At 40.7% G+C, this 12,499-nt stretch overlaps 1 pseudogene; it reads right to left on the bottom strand.

The window, feature by feature from the left end:
* Positions 1 to 8,985: 8,985 nt before the first annotated feature.
* LOC125957825 (proton-coupled amino acid transporter-like protein CG1139) lies at positions 8,986 to 10,800 on the bottom strand (annotated as a pseudogene).
* Positions 10,801 to 12,499: the final 1,699 nt, after the last annotated feature.

Genomic DNA, 12,499 nt, shown 5'->3' with positions numbered 1-12,499 from the left:
CATTCAGACGATATTAAAAAAGGGCTGGAGAATAATATAGGCGAACTAGCTTATATGCAATTAAAGCCTATCTCTGATAAACTCCGCAAGGAAGTAGTGGGGTCCCTATTTGGAATTAGGCACGATATTATCAAAGCTTCTGATTTGTACAGGCAACTTGAAACAGAAAGCTTTCTGCAAGTTAAGGCATACGATATCCAATTTGGTGCCAAGCTACTATCAGATATATTGGTTTTACAGAGTAAAGATTATATTGCTAAACTGTTTTTAAAGGAGACGGATTTGCACTACATTTCGCACATTGTAGAAACAGTGCTTCGTGACAACACTGACTATTGTTTGGTCATTATCCGCAACCAGGCGTTAGAAACGGTTCAGCGTCTCGTACAGAAATGGAAAAAATATATCCTAAAGAATCCTGCAAAACATATCTTTCTTGTCAGGGAAACATATAACATCCCATCTGATCTTAACTGCTTTTGCCTTCGTGACTTGACAGAAGAATCATGGGAGGTATTCCGAAGGAGTATTTCTTCATGGGGAACGGCCATTTCTCCGCTCATAATATTCCTTAATAGTTTCAGAGAACGTTCAATCGAAGAAATTTACGACCGAATCCTCTCGGATTATGATTTAGAGATAAAGAACGTTGACATAGAGCACACATGGTGGAGTGACAAACTTAAAAGCAAAAACTATGCCCTGCGGGAAGAAATCACTCTCGAGAAAATAACGACATGGTTAAAAAAAGACACGAATTTCAATGAAATGCTCGAAGAGGTGAATATTTCAAAGAAAAATCAAGAAACAATATATGGCTACGAAGGTAAAAAGGTCGTGATATTATTGGGAGAAGCGGGACACGGAAAGTCAACCAACCTCACATGGTTGGCTTGGCATTTGCGGCAACGAAATCCTTCTTTCTGGGTTGTTCGATGTAACTTGTCCGATCATTGTACTGACTTTAAACCATTTACACCAAAAGGTCAAAAGAATTCTGCTGGTCAGGCGAATGAAATCGATGAAACGAAAGCGATCAGATTGCTATATAAGTTGGCATATTCATCGCTTCAACTTGAACGGAAAATGGATGAGGTGTGCAGTTTGTCTGCCAATTGTTTAGTTCTTTTAGATGGAAAAGCAAATGTGAGCAAAGATCTTACGAAACAACACGGTTTTTCCAACTCAATCGTATTGCAAATATTCAAAGAAAAGTTGAATGCAGGTGAAATGGTATTGCTGTTTGATGGGTTCGATGAAATCGCTCCTAATTACAAGGAGGTTGTTTTAGAGTTACTCTCTCTGTTTGAAACATTTGAAGGAGTGAAGAAAATATATCTTACCAGCCGACCATACGGTTTTAAAAAACAATTCGAAACGGCTTTCATGGATCCCTTGTTTTTCCAATTTAAACCTTTCTTGGTGCAAGACAAAGCATCTATGCTTTATAAAATGATGAAGGAGAAATGGCGTAATCGGAACATTGGCGATGATATCACTAAATCTTTGTGTTACATGTTACTTTGTAGTTTAGGTGACATGAGCGATGTTCCATTAAACCTGATGATGGCAGTAGACGTTCTTGAGGATAGTGTGTATCATAATGAAAATATAAACAACGGTATTTCTTCAGAAGGAAAGCTGTTTGAGACGATCTTAAACTTATCAAAACCGTCTTTTATAGTGGAAGAATTTGTGAAGGTAAAAATTCTACATCGTTTGTATGACAAAAAGGGGCTAGATAAAAATAATGTAGATAAACCAGGTGAAGGAAAGAGATTTGAGAAGGAGATAAATGATACGAAACTGCTCCATGGACTATTGGCACTTTGGATTTTTTTTGACGAAAATGAGCTGGCCACTATCCTATCGGCAGACGAAACACTCCAGGCAGAAGATTATAAGAAACTAATACTCGATGGCGATGAAAAAACTGGCATAATTCATGGAATACAGAATGACGCTCCTGTCTTTATTCATCGATCTTTTGCTGAATACTTGGCTGCTTGGTGGCTTATCCAGCGACAAAAGGAAGGGAAGCAACAAGACAGGATAAAAATAACTAGTCTAGAGTCCTTCTGGGATCGCGAGCGTAAAGAATTAAGAAAGTATATTGATATAATTCTGACCCAAAACCATCCACTACCTCATGCTATCATTGAGTGCGATTGGCAAGCAGTAGAATCATTACTTTCTACTAGCCAAAACTCTACTATTAAAAACCCACTCTTTGTGAGAGATGATGGAGAGAGAACTCCTCTGCATCTATTGGCCATCCATTTCGATTTTGAACGTAAATGGCTAAATTTATTCGAAGATTCCATCATATCTGACATAATAAACTGCGAAGAAAAAATATTCGGTTGGACTGCTTTGGATTACGCGTTCCAAATGGACAAGCCACGATTGATATTTTATCTCTTGCATCACGGGGCCTCAATAAACGTAGATGTACTGTACGAACACATAGCTTTAGCTAGAAACGATAAAATTCGTAAAGCTGCAAAATATGCTAGATATGTTATGCAATATTTGAGTCAACAGGCGATCGAGTACGAGTCACACGATGCCTGCAAAAAGATGAAACAATTTTGTGACAAAGTGGTTGCTGACTTTGTCAACAAATTATCTACCCAAATACAAATTCTAGAAGACAATATTAGAGAAGATACAGTTTGGATGCTTGAGAGTGTAATTCAAGCGGCTGATAGAATGCACTTCGTTCGAGGGATGATTTCGTATTTCGATTTGGCGTTGCATCGTAATTCCTGTTTTATGTTGAAGTACTTTATGGCACATGACCCATCAGTTTTAAAAGATGACAACCTTATGAAATGCGCATTATATGCTGCCCTAAAAGATTACAAAATTGAATTCAAATATTTTGTTGATCTCTATTGTTCTCGAGCTACGATCAAAGATTTTCAATTCTTGTCCATTCAAAGTGACGCGGAATGTTATCTTATTGATTATTTCAACGATGGAGAAATGGATACAGTTTGTGATTTCACAAATAACATCTGTTGGGAAAAACAGGGAATACCAACTGAACTAATGATTGATGAAAACATTCTCTCGTTGTTGACTGTGTGTGTGGTAACAGTAAGACCATCTATGCTGAGATACTTGAAAGAATCATGCAAGTTGAACCTTTGCGCCGGCCTTGTCTTTTCTTTAGCAATGTTCGCTAATCATTTGTTTTCGAAACTTCCTCGCGAGACAACAATAAAACCAAGCAAGGCATATGAATGTCTGTTGGATCAGGCATCGAATATAAGCGACGTCGAAGCGAATAGAATGCTTCGTCTTGCCATAACATCCAACCTCTTCGAGTTCTCAAAATGTCTGATAGAGCGATACAACATCAACTTCCAGGCTGTTGATAAGTTGAACCGTTGGAATGTCTTTCATTTGCTTGCTTCAAATCAACGCCCATTTTGGGCTGAACAAATAATCGAAGTTGATGATGACGATGATGATGATGACGATGGCATCAGAGCTTCTTGTGTTGATGATGATAAAAATGATTTGTTCCGTTACATGCAAGCAAAAGCAAGCGACATGGATTGCTTTAACATTTTCGATAAGAATGAAAAAAGCATTCTCCATCTCGCAATGGAAAATGGACTGAGAGGCATAGTAGAATACATTGTGGCTCGTAAATTGGGTCAGAATGAATTTAACGAAATCAGAAGCCTGAGCGTTATTGCCATACCAAACATAACATTATGTTATCATGCGATTCTCGAAATATCGAAATCTGTTGAAGAGAAATGGTGGCATCAAGAAGTACTTTGTATGCTGGTCAAGCAAATAGCTAAGATTTCATTAACCGACAGCGAGGAGTCCCAAGAGCTAAATAGTGGCCGCTTGTTACTCCAAGAGAATGCCAAAGAGTTGTACCAAATGGCAATGAAATGCAGATCCCTATACCTTAAGTACTATTTGCACCGTGAGTTCCCTAACGCGATTCCACCACTGATTTATGGTGCAGATTGGGTAGCATGCACAGCAAGAAGCCTGCGATCACTATACTTCCTTGAAGTCACCAAATGGCTACTCAATCCAAACGACGTGGATCAGCATCCCAACTTGTATGAAGTTGTTGACAAATGTGACGACGAAGGATATGATCTGGGGTCAGTAAATTTAGAGAATTTGGTCAGGCAAGTTGAAACGATTCTATCGGCCAACCGATCGATGGAGGAGGTGTGTAAATTGAAACTCTTGGCCGTCGCTGTATGCCTGAAAAATGAATCAATGATAAGACATTTGTTTGAAACCTTGAACGTAAACATCGATTGGAAGGTTCTAATCGATATTATGGATATTGCACATCGATCACATATTCATGAACCGGGAACAACAGAATCAGATGGATGTCCATTCGAAAAGCTTGATTTTAATCCGATTTACAGATATCTGTTTGAACGAATCTCCAAGCTTGGTGAAATAGATGCCGAGGGTAGAAATGTGATACTTTTTGCGACACAATCTGGACTCGGCTGTATGGCCAAGTTCTTGATCAAACACAACATGGTCAATGTCATGCCCGTCAATGAGCAGAATGGATGGAATATCTTCCACTACTATGGTTCATGTAAGAGTACCTGGAGATGTGTTTACACTAAAACTGATGATCTACTGGTATTGATAACTAAACGGGTGCTTGAGATCACATCCGATGGCTTTCCGCTCTCGGCCTTGACGGAAAGTCGCAGGAATAAACTCAAGGAGCTTTGCTTCAACATTAACGAAAGAAGAAAGAGTGTAATTCATGTTGCTGTTGAGGCTGGTAACATTGGAACGGTAGAATATATCATTCAGACTCGTCTCGGATTTGGCCGCATAGGCAAACATGAAATAAGGAATTCAGACGAATGCTCGCGCTACAGAGAATGTTATGACGAGCTTAGTCAAATAGCAGTACAACTTCCATTCAATGGATATTTTGATTACCTTTTACATAAATTAACTGAATCACTAAACAGATTCTCGCCAGTAAACATTGAACATATAACGGAACAAGGGAATGTAGAAGATCATATTGTGCAAGATGCCTGCCGATCAACAATCAAGTATAGATCGGTCACAACATTAGAACATCTGATGATTGAGTATGAGGATCAGATGCGTCAAGCATTGGGTAGAAGCACTAACAACGAATTGCTTGCCTGCATGACGGAGTGCATCAGAAGGAACAGAACCAACATGTTTAAAATTATCTTTGGTCATTATCGCACCTTACAAGGCATTAAACCAAGCATGGAGGTTGAGTTTGAGAATGAGGAAAATGACAACATTGATTCAGCCACGATTACTGAGGAGAAAATACAATGGCCGGTCATCAATCAATTGTCCAATGATGTGACTTTGAATCGAGACTATCTGTCTCTGCTTATTCTGTCAGTTGCGTATGGAAGGCTCTCGATGACACAATTTTTGGTTGAAAAGCTTCAGCTGGAGGTCAACAAATCATTGCTTCAATTAATCATGAAAGTGTTGGAAAAACTGTGGAATGATAATTGTAAGACTGCAACGCCAGTATATGAATACCTCGCGAGCAGATATGAAGGAAACGCTAATTTGCTGCATCTTTCCATACAATCTGAGTGTTATGATATGCTCGAATACCTCATAAAAGAGAAAAAGCTTGATCCCAATGAAGTTAACTCGGAGAATGGATGGAATGCTGGTCACTATTGTGTTTCGGATCCGATCTCCTCGGGTTACAAGGTTTTTACTTGGTTGGTAGAAAGTTATAATATGGACTGTGTTGGTGTTTACGATCGAAATGAGCGAAGTATTCTTCATTTGGCAATAGAGAATGGTTACAACGCCGTAGTAAAATACATCATTAATCACGGATTGTGCCTTAAAGAGGCTAACCAACCATGGTATGCATGGGATTTAAAGACAATAGAAAAACATATAAATGAACTGCAAACAATTCTAGAATCGCTTCCGGAAAACATACCACAACAAACACAACAAGTTCTAGAAGATATATTAGAAAGGGTAGCAGATAGAAACATTGCTCTAACGACATATAAACAATTGTACGCAAATCAATTATGAAGAAGAGAGCGTTATTTCTTTATTTCTGTTATCATCGTTCCGATCAATAGCATGTAGATAAGCCAGATAGCGTGTACTAGTAATAGCAGATTGAAGTTAAATAGAATAAAATTTAAATATGACAAGGATGTTTCGAATCGTTAGCTACATAATCAAGCAAACATAATTTCTCTGTTTGAAGTCATGAAGAAAGAAATGTCATTTTGATTTGTTCCAAAGCACCTGTGGTCTGTAGAAGCGGGTAAGTAAACAGCTGTAGATCGGATCATAAAGTGATCGTGGACATCATCGATCCAACTTAACAATCAATACATCTCAACACTGACTACACGCAACTGATGATCACGCGTCTCAACAGTCGATTGTAAACTCCTTCATGGCGCAGAGCTCGGTTGCTATCATCGTCTGTCTTCCTGTTTCCATTGCTGACATTTTGTGCCCTCTATGGTCGAGTTGCGGGGTCCGCTATGTCCGTTAATTCACGATTCGACGCCCGTAACAAAACGAACTGCTTCCTCTTCGATGTGGTATATCATGCTTTGGTGATGTATTGGTCGTCGTCTTGACCAACACAAGCTCCGAAACGTCAGAGGAAGTATATGGACGAAGATCACCCTCTACACCCAACGAAAGTAAAATAGCACCTACTTTTTTTCTCTGTAACAGACGAATAATTGAGCTCTAACTCAATGCTTTCTGTTATATGTTCTAAAATGTGTTCCGGATTAAACCAGCTTTGAAAAGTTTTGATCTGTGGATCCGTTTTTTAGTAACTCCAGGTAAACTAAAAAAGGGTGCGAAATAAAAATAGCACCACCAATGATTTTCAACAAAATTCATCATGTTTTTAATATTTAATAGTCTTTTTACGTGTAAATCTTTCAGATGACTTCAATTAAATACGATTTCATGTATAAAATAAGGGTTTTGAGCTTTCCCCTGTGTATCTCCTCCAATGCACTCCCGAACTCGACATTTGAGCATGTTTACGTCGTCAAATTGCATTCCGTTTTCATACAAACGACGTGCAAGAATGCACGAAAGGTTCTCGAAGCAATTCTTATCCGGAGAAAGAGCTGGACAATCGAAAGCCTCTATATTTTTTATCAGAAAACCACTATTTAGTGAGTTGTGTGGTGCGGTGGGTGTGAGGTGACAGCATTATCTTGTTCGAAAACACAATGCGGCACCTTAAATGCCCCGTAATGGTCAATTAAACTTATTTCCCACATTTCTACGTAATATTCCCAATTAATTTTTGTTGTAATTATCACTAACGGAAGCTTTAAGTGGAAAACGTTCCCATATAACCATTGAGCTACTACCAAAGTTCCTGGTCATCTTTCCATCTGGTTTATCGTGCATATCGTGCCAGTAGTACTGAAAACCATCTGGAATATCAAATTTAACCTTTTTTAACTCGAAACGATCGCGTTCTTCTATTCTTCTGTCAGAAAATGTCATTTTCCGCGAAGATGCAATGATGCACCATATGTAGTTCAGTTAGTTTGGGTTTTCCATGGCTTTTGCGCTACTTTTAGTACCCATAACTTGCCAAAAGTTGTTGTACGAGACGTGTCGTAGCCATACGCACCAATTCCGCTCTAATTTGTGATGCTTTTCATTGGTTCATTGAAATTCTACGAATTCCCCGTTTATCCTTTGGGGAAAGCTTACTTTTCTTCCCATTTTTCTCGATGGAATCAAGTTTATCGCTACTTTTCAATTAATTTTCAACAGCTGTGAGTGTCCGATGAATTCTGTGTCATTTTTTTTAGAGAGGTCTGCGTCATGGTAGGTTTGGATTGTTACTTTTTTCTAGAACTTTAGATACTCTGATCAACCCATAGTGGCTAAATCAAAAGGGACAAAAGTGATTTCGCCATTCAATGAACGCACTTAGGGTACACTTCTATCGTTGTGAAAACCGAAATAAAGTTCTTTGAAATGAGGTCAAAATTGAAATTAACATAAGGTGGTGCTATTTTTATTTCGCACCCTTTTTTCGAAAAATTGGGCTCAAATGTATATACTTCAAAAACGATGCTCCATAACACTTCAAATTGTTGGTAAAGAGTCTACGGATAAAATTACTGTAGAGATCGGCATTGTAAACGAGGTTATTAGAAAAATATTGTAAAAAAACATGGTGATGCTATTTTGATTTCGTGCACTGTATACATGTGGGTGATCTAGTCTGACCGCGATAGGAGTTTGTGATAGGATACTTACCCTCTATTACATTCCATTTCCAAATCCCTGACGAGCGATTTAGAACCGAGTTATCCTGAACAGGGTACACCGGCTAGAGGCCATCAGAAACACGTGCGCTTTCCGTACGATCTCCACAGCAGCAGTCGGTGTGATAGCAGCAAATTTTGTCTATCACAATCCTGATAAAGGAAGACGGTGAGTGCTATGCCAGGCGCGGCAATCCAGGTATCCGCACGAAAGCAAAAATATGAACAAATGAAAAGATGAAAGAAGATGATGCTCTCCCAGTATTTGAACCAGTTTTATCGTGATCGTTTAGTCCTTCATGTTGCTTTTGCAAGCACATCCCAAGGCACCTCTATTATCCTTCAAGCAGTCGTAACTTAAGCAGTGCTAATCGCGTGAGCGGTTGGAATGAAAAGAAAAGCATAAGCATAAGCGAGTATGTTTTCATACACTTTAATGGTACTTTCTTAAACTTATATTATATGTAGAATAATGGAATACTTACCCTATTCGGCTTATTTATTCTCGGTGCGCCTTTTGGTAGTGAACAATTCGTCCGTAGAATGCCACCATAATATGAGTGTCTTACTGTAAAAAATATATGCCTACTAGAGCAACTAAATTGAACGAACTGAAACGCTTTTCATCTTTTATTCGTTTAGCTCTGATAAAGCAGTTTCCACTCGCTCAACTGTAGATGCTCACGATATCCTTGATGCTGAAGTAGGTGCCAGAGATTAGGATAAACACACCGAATGCCAGAAGAAAACTTGACCAAATGCCATCGGTACCAGCCGAAGCTACCCTGAACCGACCAGCGATACAGCGTATCCAGCATGATGGGTGTAAGCAATCCGAGCGTCGCCGAGCCCATTGAGCCCGCAAGTCCGATAAATGGTTCCAGTTCCGGCACACCCAATGCTAATGCCGTCAACACAAGCAGAATGCCGAACCGTATGGCTATCTGAGCCATGTTATGACGCTCCGGAATGAACAAGTGCTTTGCCTTGCGCCACATTATATCCATCGGTATATAGTAGTAGATGCCGAGTGAAAACAGGATCGCTAACGCTGTCAGGAGTTGCGTCGAAAGAGCCAACCTTCAAGTGCGATGGAAAAGGAAGAGGAAGAGTTATCCTTTTTGACACAGAAGGCTCCAGTACCACTTTCTTTAACCAATCATTATCTTACGCCTCATCGTTACCAAGATTAGCCGTAACGTTGGCTTCCGTCGATGCACCGTAGCGTGCATAACCGAAAAAGCCGGTCACGTTGTATAGTAGCGTAATGAAGGTCATGACCGTTCCAAGTACTCCAGGGCAGGATAGAAAATGTTCCGGGTGTTTCATCTTGTTCTCGATCGGTAGCACCACAACAATCCCTTCCACTGCGTATACCACAGTCCTGGTTTGGTGAGAGATACATAAAAGCGAAGATCACATCGAGTACTTTAAGGAGGAATCCGAGGCTCACCCGAAGAACGATGGTAGAGCGGTAATTTCAGGAAACAGTTGACACTCGGAGAGATCGATCGGCTCCCGAAAGATGTAATACAGGGTAATACAGAACGTGAACAGTATGAGGATGTTGGCAAGGGCCGAAAAGGGTACGAGGTAGCGCAAGTCACGGACCTGCGTTACGAAGATCAATGGAACGGCCGTCAGCAGGATGTAGATGCGTGTGTCCCAAGCAAGACCCGCCAGGCTGTTAATTACACTCCGGAGTGTAGTTGAGATGAAAATAATGTAGACACAGACGGTGAACAAACTGACGATCATCAGCGAGTAGTCGATGCAGACCCTGCGTTTTTTAATCGACCGAATGAAAATTGTATAAGAGAATCACCGGTGCGTTACGAGGTACATGCTAAGGTACACCTACTTGGCAACATTGGCGAACCGGTGCGTACCGTGCGTACCAAACTGGAAGACACTTTGGGCCGTTTCCGAGAAGCCAAGTTGTGGTACGCGCATGCGTTTCGAGGATTTTTGTGATGTAGAGACCTGCGGGGAAGAGAAGAAGACGAGATCACCCGTTGTATCCTAGCAAGCAACCCAGTCCGGTCGGTTGGCTTTGCCTCACTCACGAGCAGATAAACGCAGTGTGCATAGATGACGCCAACGAGAGTTGTCCCGAGCACACCAAACACCAGGCCACCGTTACGAAAAGCCGAGGGCATCGCCAAGATACCGGTGCCCAGCGATCCCTTTAGCATGTGCATGAGCGTACCGCTGGTGCTGTTGAGAGTTTGTGACTTTAATGACCGGTTAGGCAACGGGCAACAATCGGAACTTACGAGCTTGGTTTTTTCACACTGCGGTGCCGAAATGGTTCATAGTGATCATCATCATCCATTGTAGTCGGTAGGACACTGGTCGGGGAGAGAACAACATTAACTCTTCACATTTATTTGCAGACACATGTAGACATGTGGCGAACACGTGGTACATACCTTCCGTTTCTCGGGCCAGGTGTTGTCTTCAACTCCATCGCTTCGATCATAAGATTCGATCACTTTCTCGCTGAACAGATGTTCGGTTCATGTGAGACTGACTCCGAACGCGGCGCAGATTGCGGTGCTGCGTGTGCAGCGAGAGCGATTAGTATTAATGATTGGTAAGATTATGATGCGTAGCTTCGGATACAATAAAACGGAAAGGGGGGCCGCTGTCTAGACGATAAGGCCGAGAAGCTACAAATGCGAACGTCTAAGATAGTGAAGCGTACGTTGTAATTTTTCGCGATGTAATCGTCGAACTCAATTGAGTTCTGATTTGATTGTCGCGTCGTTAACAGCGCACATGGCTCAAGCTGCATGCTCGAATCGCACACTTTCAATCCCGTATACTTCGTCTACCAATACGTGTAAGCAAATGTTGCTACTGATGCTGGTTTAAAATTAATAGAAATGTTGTCAGGATAATTAATTAATAATAATTGATAGTAGTAATTACTAATGAACATATTGAGCGCGAATCGCAAGGGAATTTACAGACCGCGTGTCTCATGACAAAGGCTACTGGTTTGATTACTTCGGATTTTTGTACAAATTTATTGTATAATTTATGTGAGCTCTTTGCTCTTGTTCAAATTCTTCATTCCTTGGAGTAACAAAACTCTTGGGATTCGTATTAGTTGTCATATTTTATTTCTTGTTTTTCTTGAGGTTGCTTGTTTGGACTTTGCTTGCCGGCTTTGCCGACGATATGGTCCGGATGGTTGGAAATTAACAGGAAGCGATCGGTAGGTGTGGTGGAATTGTGAATGAGGGGCCGTGGCCTGATCGTTGTTCATCATAAAACCGAGATTTTGGCTAGAACTGCCTGATCCTTAACATGGTACACTGGCCAGCGGCCATTAGAGTCACTTACGCTTTCCGTACGATCAGTAGCATTTGGCGTGATATTAGCAATTATGACTATCACGATCCTGATAAGGCAAGTGCTGTGCCAGGCGCGGTTTTCCGGGTATCCGCAAGGAAGCAAGGCGCAATTCTTTAGCTAACTGGCAGCGGGATTGAGACAACGATTAATGTGGCAGATGAACGCACCGTCTCATCCCCAATATCGAGCGGTGGGTGGCTAGAGGACATGGTAAGGTAAACTATCACCTGACTCAGCTCCTTTTTAAGCATGAATACTTCAGAGAACATTTTCATGGGTTTGGGCGAGGCTCGTCCCCACACTGCCCCGCGTGTGTAGATACAGTAGAGTCCGTCCCAGTATATCCTGACCGGCCCTAGGTTCGAGGACGAAAGGAGGCACGTCAATTCAAATGTGAATTAAAAGACAATTCAGAATTCAAAGTGAAAATTTAGTAGAAAGCTTATGTGTGGTAATATTTGAATTTTTCCCAAAAATTTTAGCGGGTTTCACCACTTCCTTTCAAGAAAGAAAGGTAAAGGATTTTGGACTATTTTCTTTTTCGCTCAGCCTATTGTGCGAGAGCGAGATAGGCAAAATCTAAGCTCCGTTACTTTTCTATCCCAAGAAAGTGCAAAAATCTGTTTGGTTTTTCGATTTTTTAAAATTTGGTTACAAAAATGTGGTGTATCTGATAAAAATGATAAGTAATCATAATGGTGGCTGATAAACACGAACATTCGACGCAAAAAAAAAAAGAAAATTGCTCATCTAAATTCGAAGCGGAAAGTGGACAACACCCTTAAAAAACTGTTGTTTTGGCTTTGAGGTTAAAAATC

This window comes from Anopheles darlingi, chromosome 3 (genome assembly GCF_943734745.1).
Source record: "Anopheles darlingi chromosome 3, idAnoDarlMG_H_01, whole genome shotgun sequence".
Lineage (NCBI taxonomy): Eukaryota > Metazoa > Arthropoda > Insecta > Diptera > Culicidae > Anopheles > Anopheles darlingi.
The sequence above is the reverse complement of the archived record's forward strand: the minus strand, read 5'-3'. Positions and strand labels throughout refer to the sequence as shown.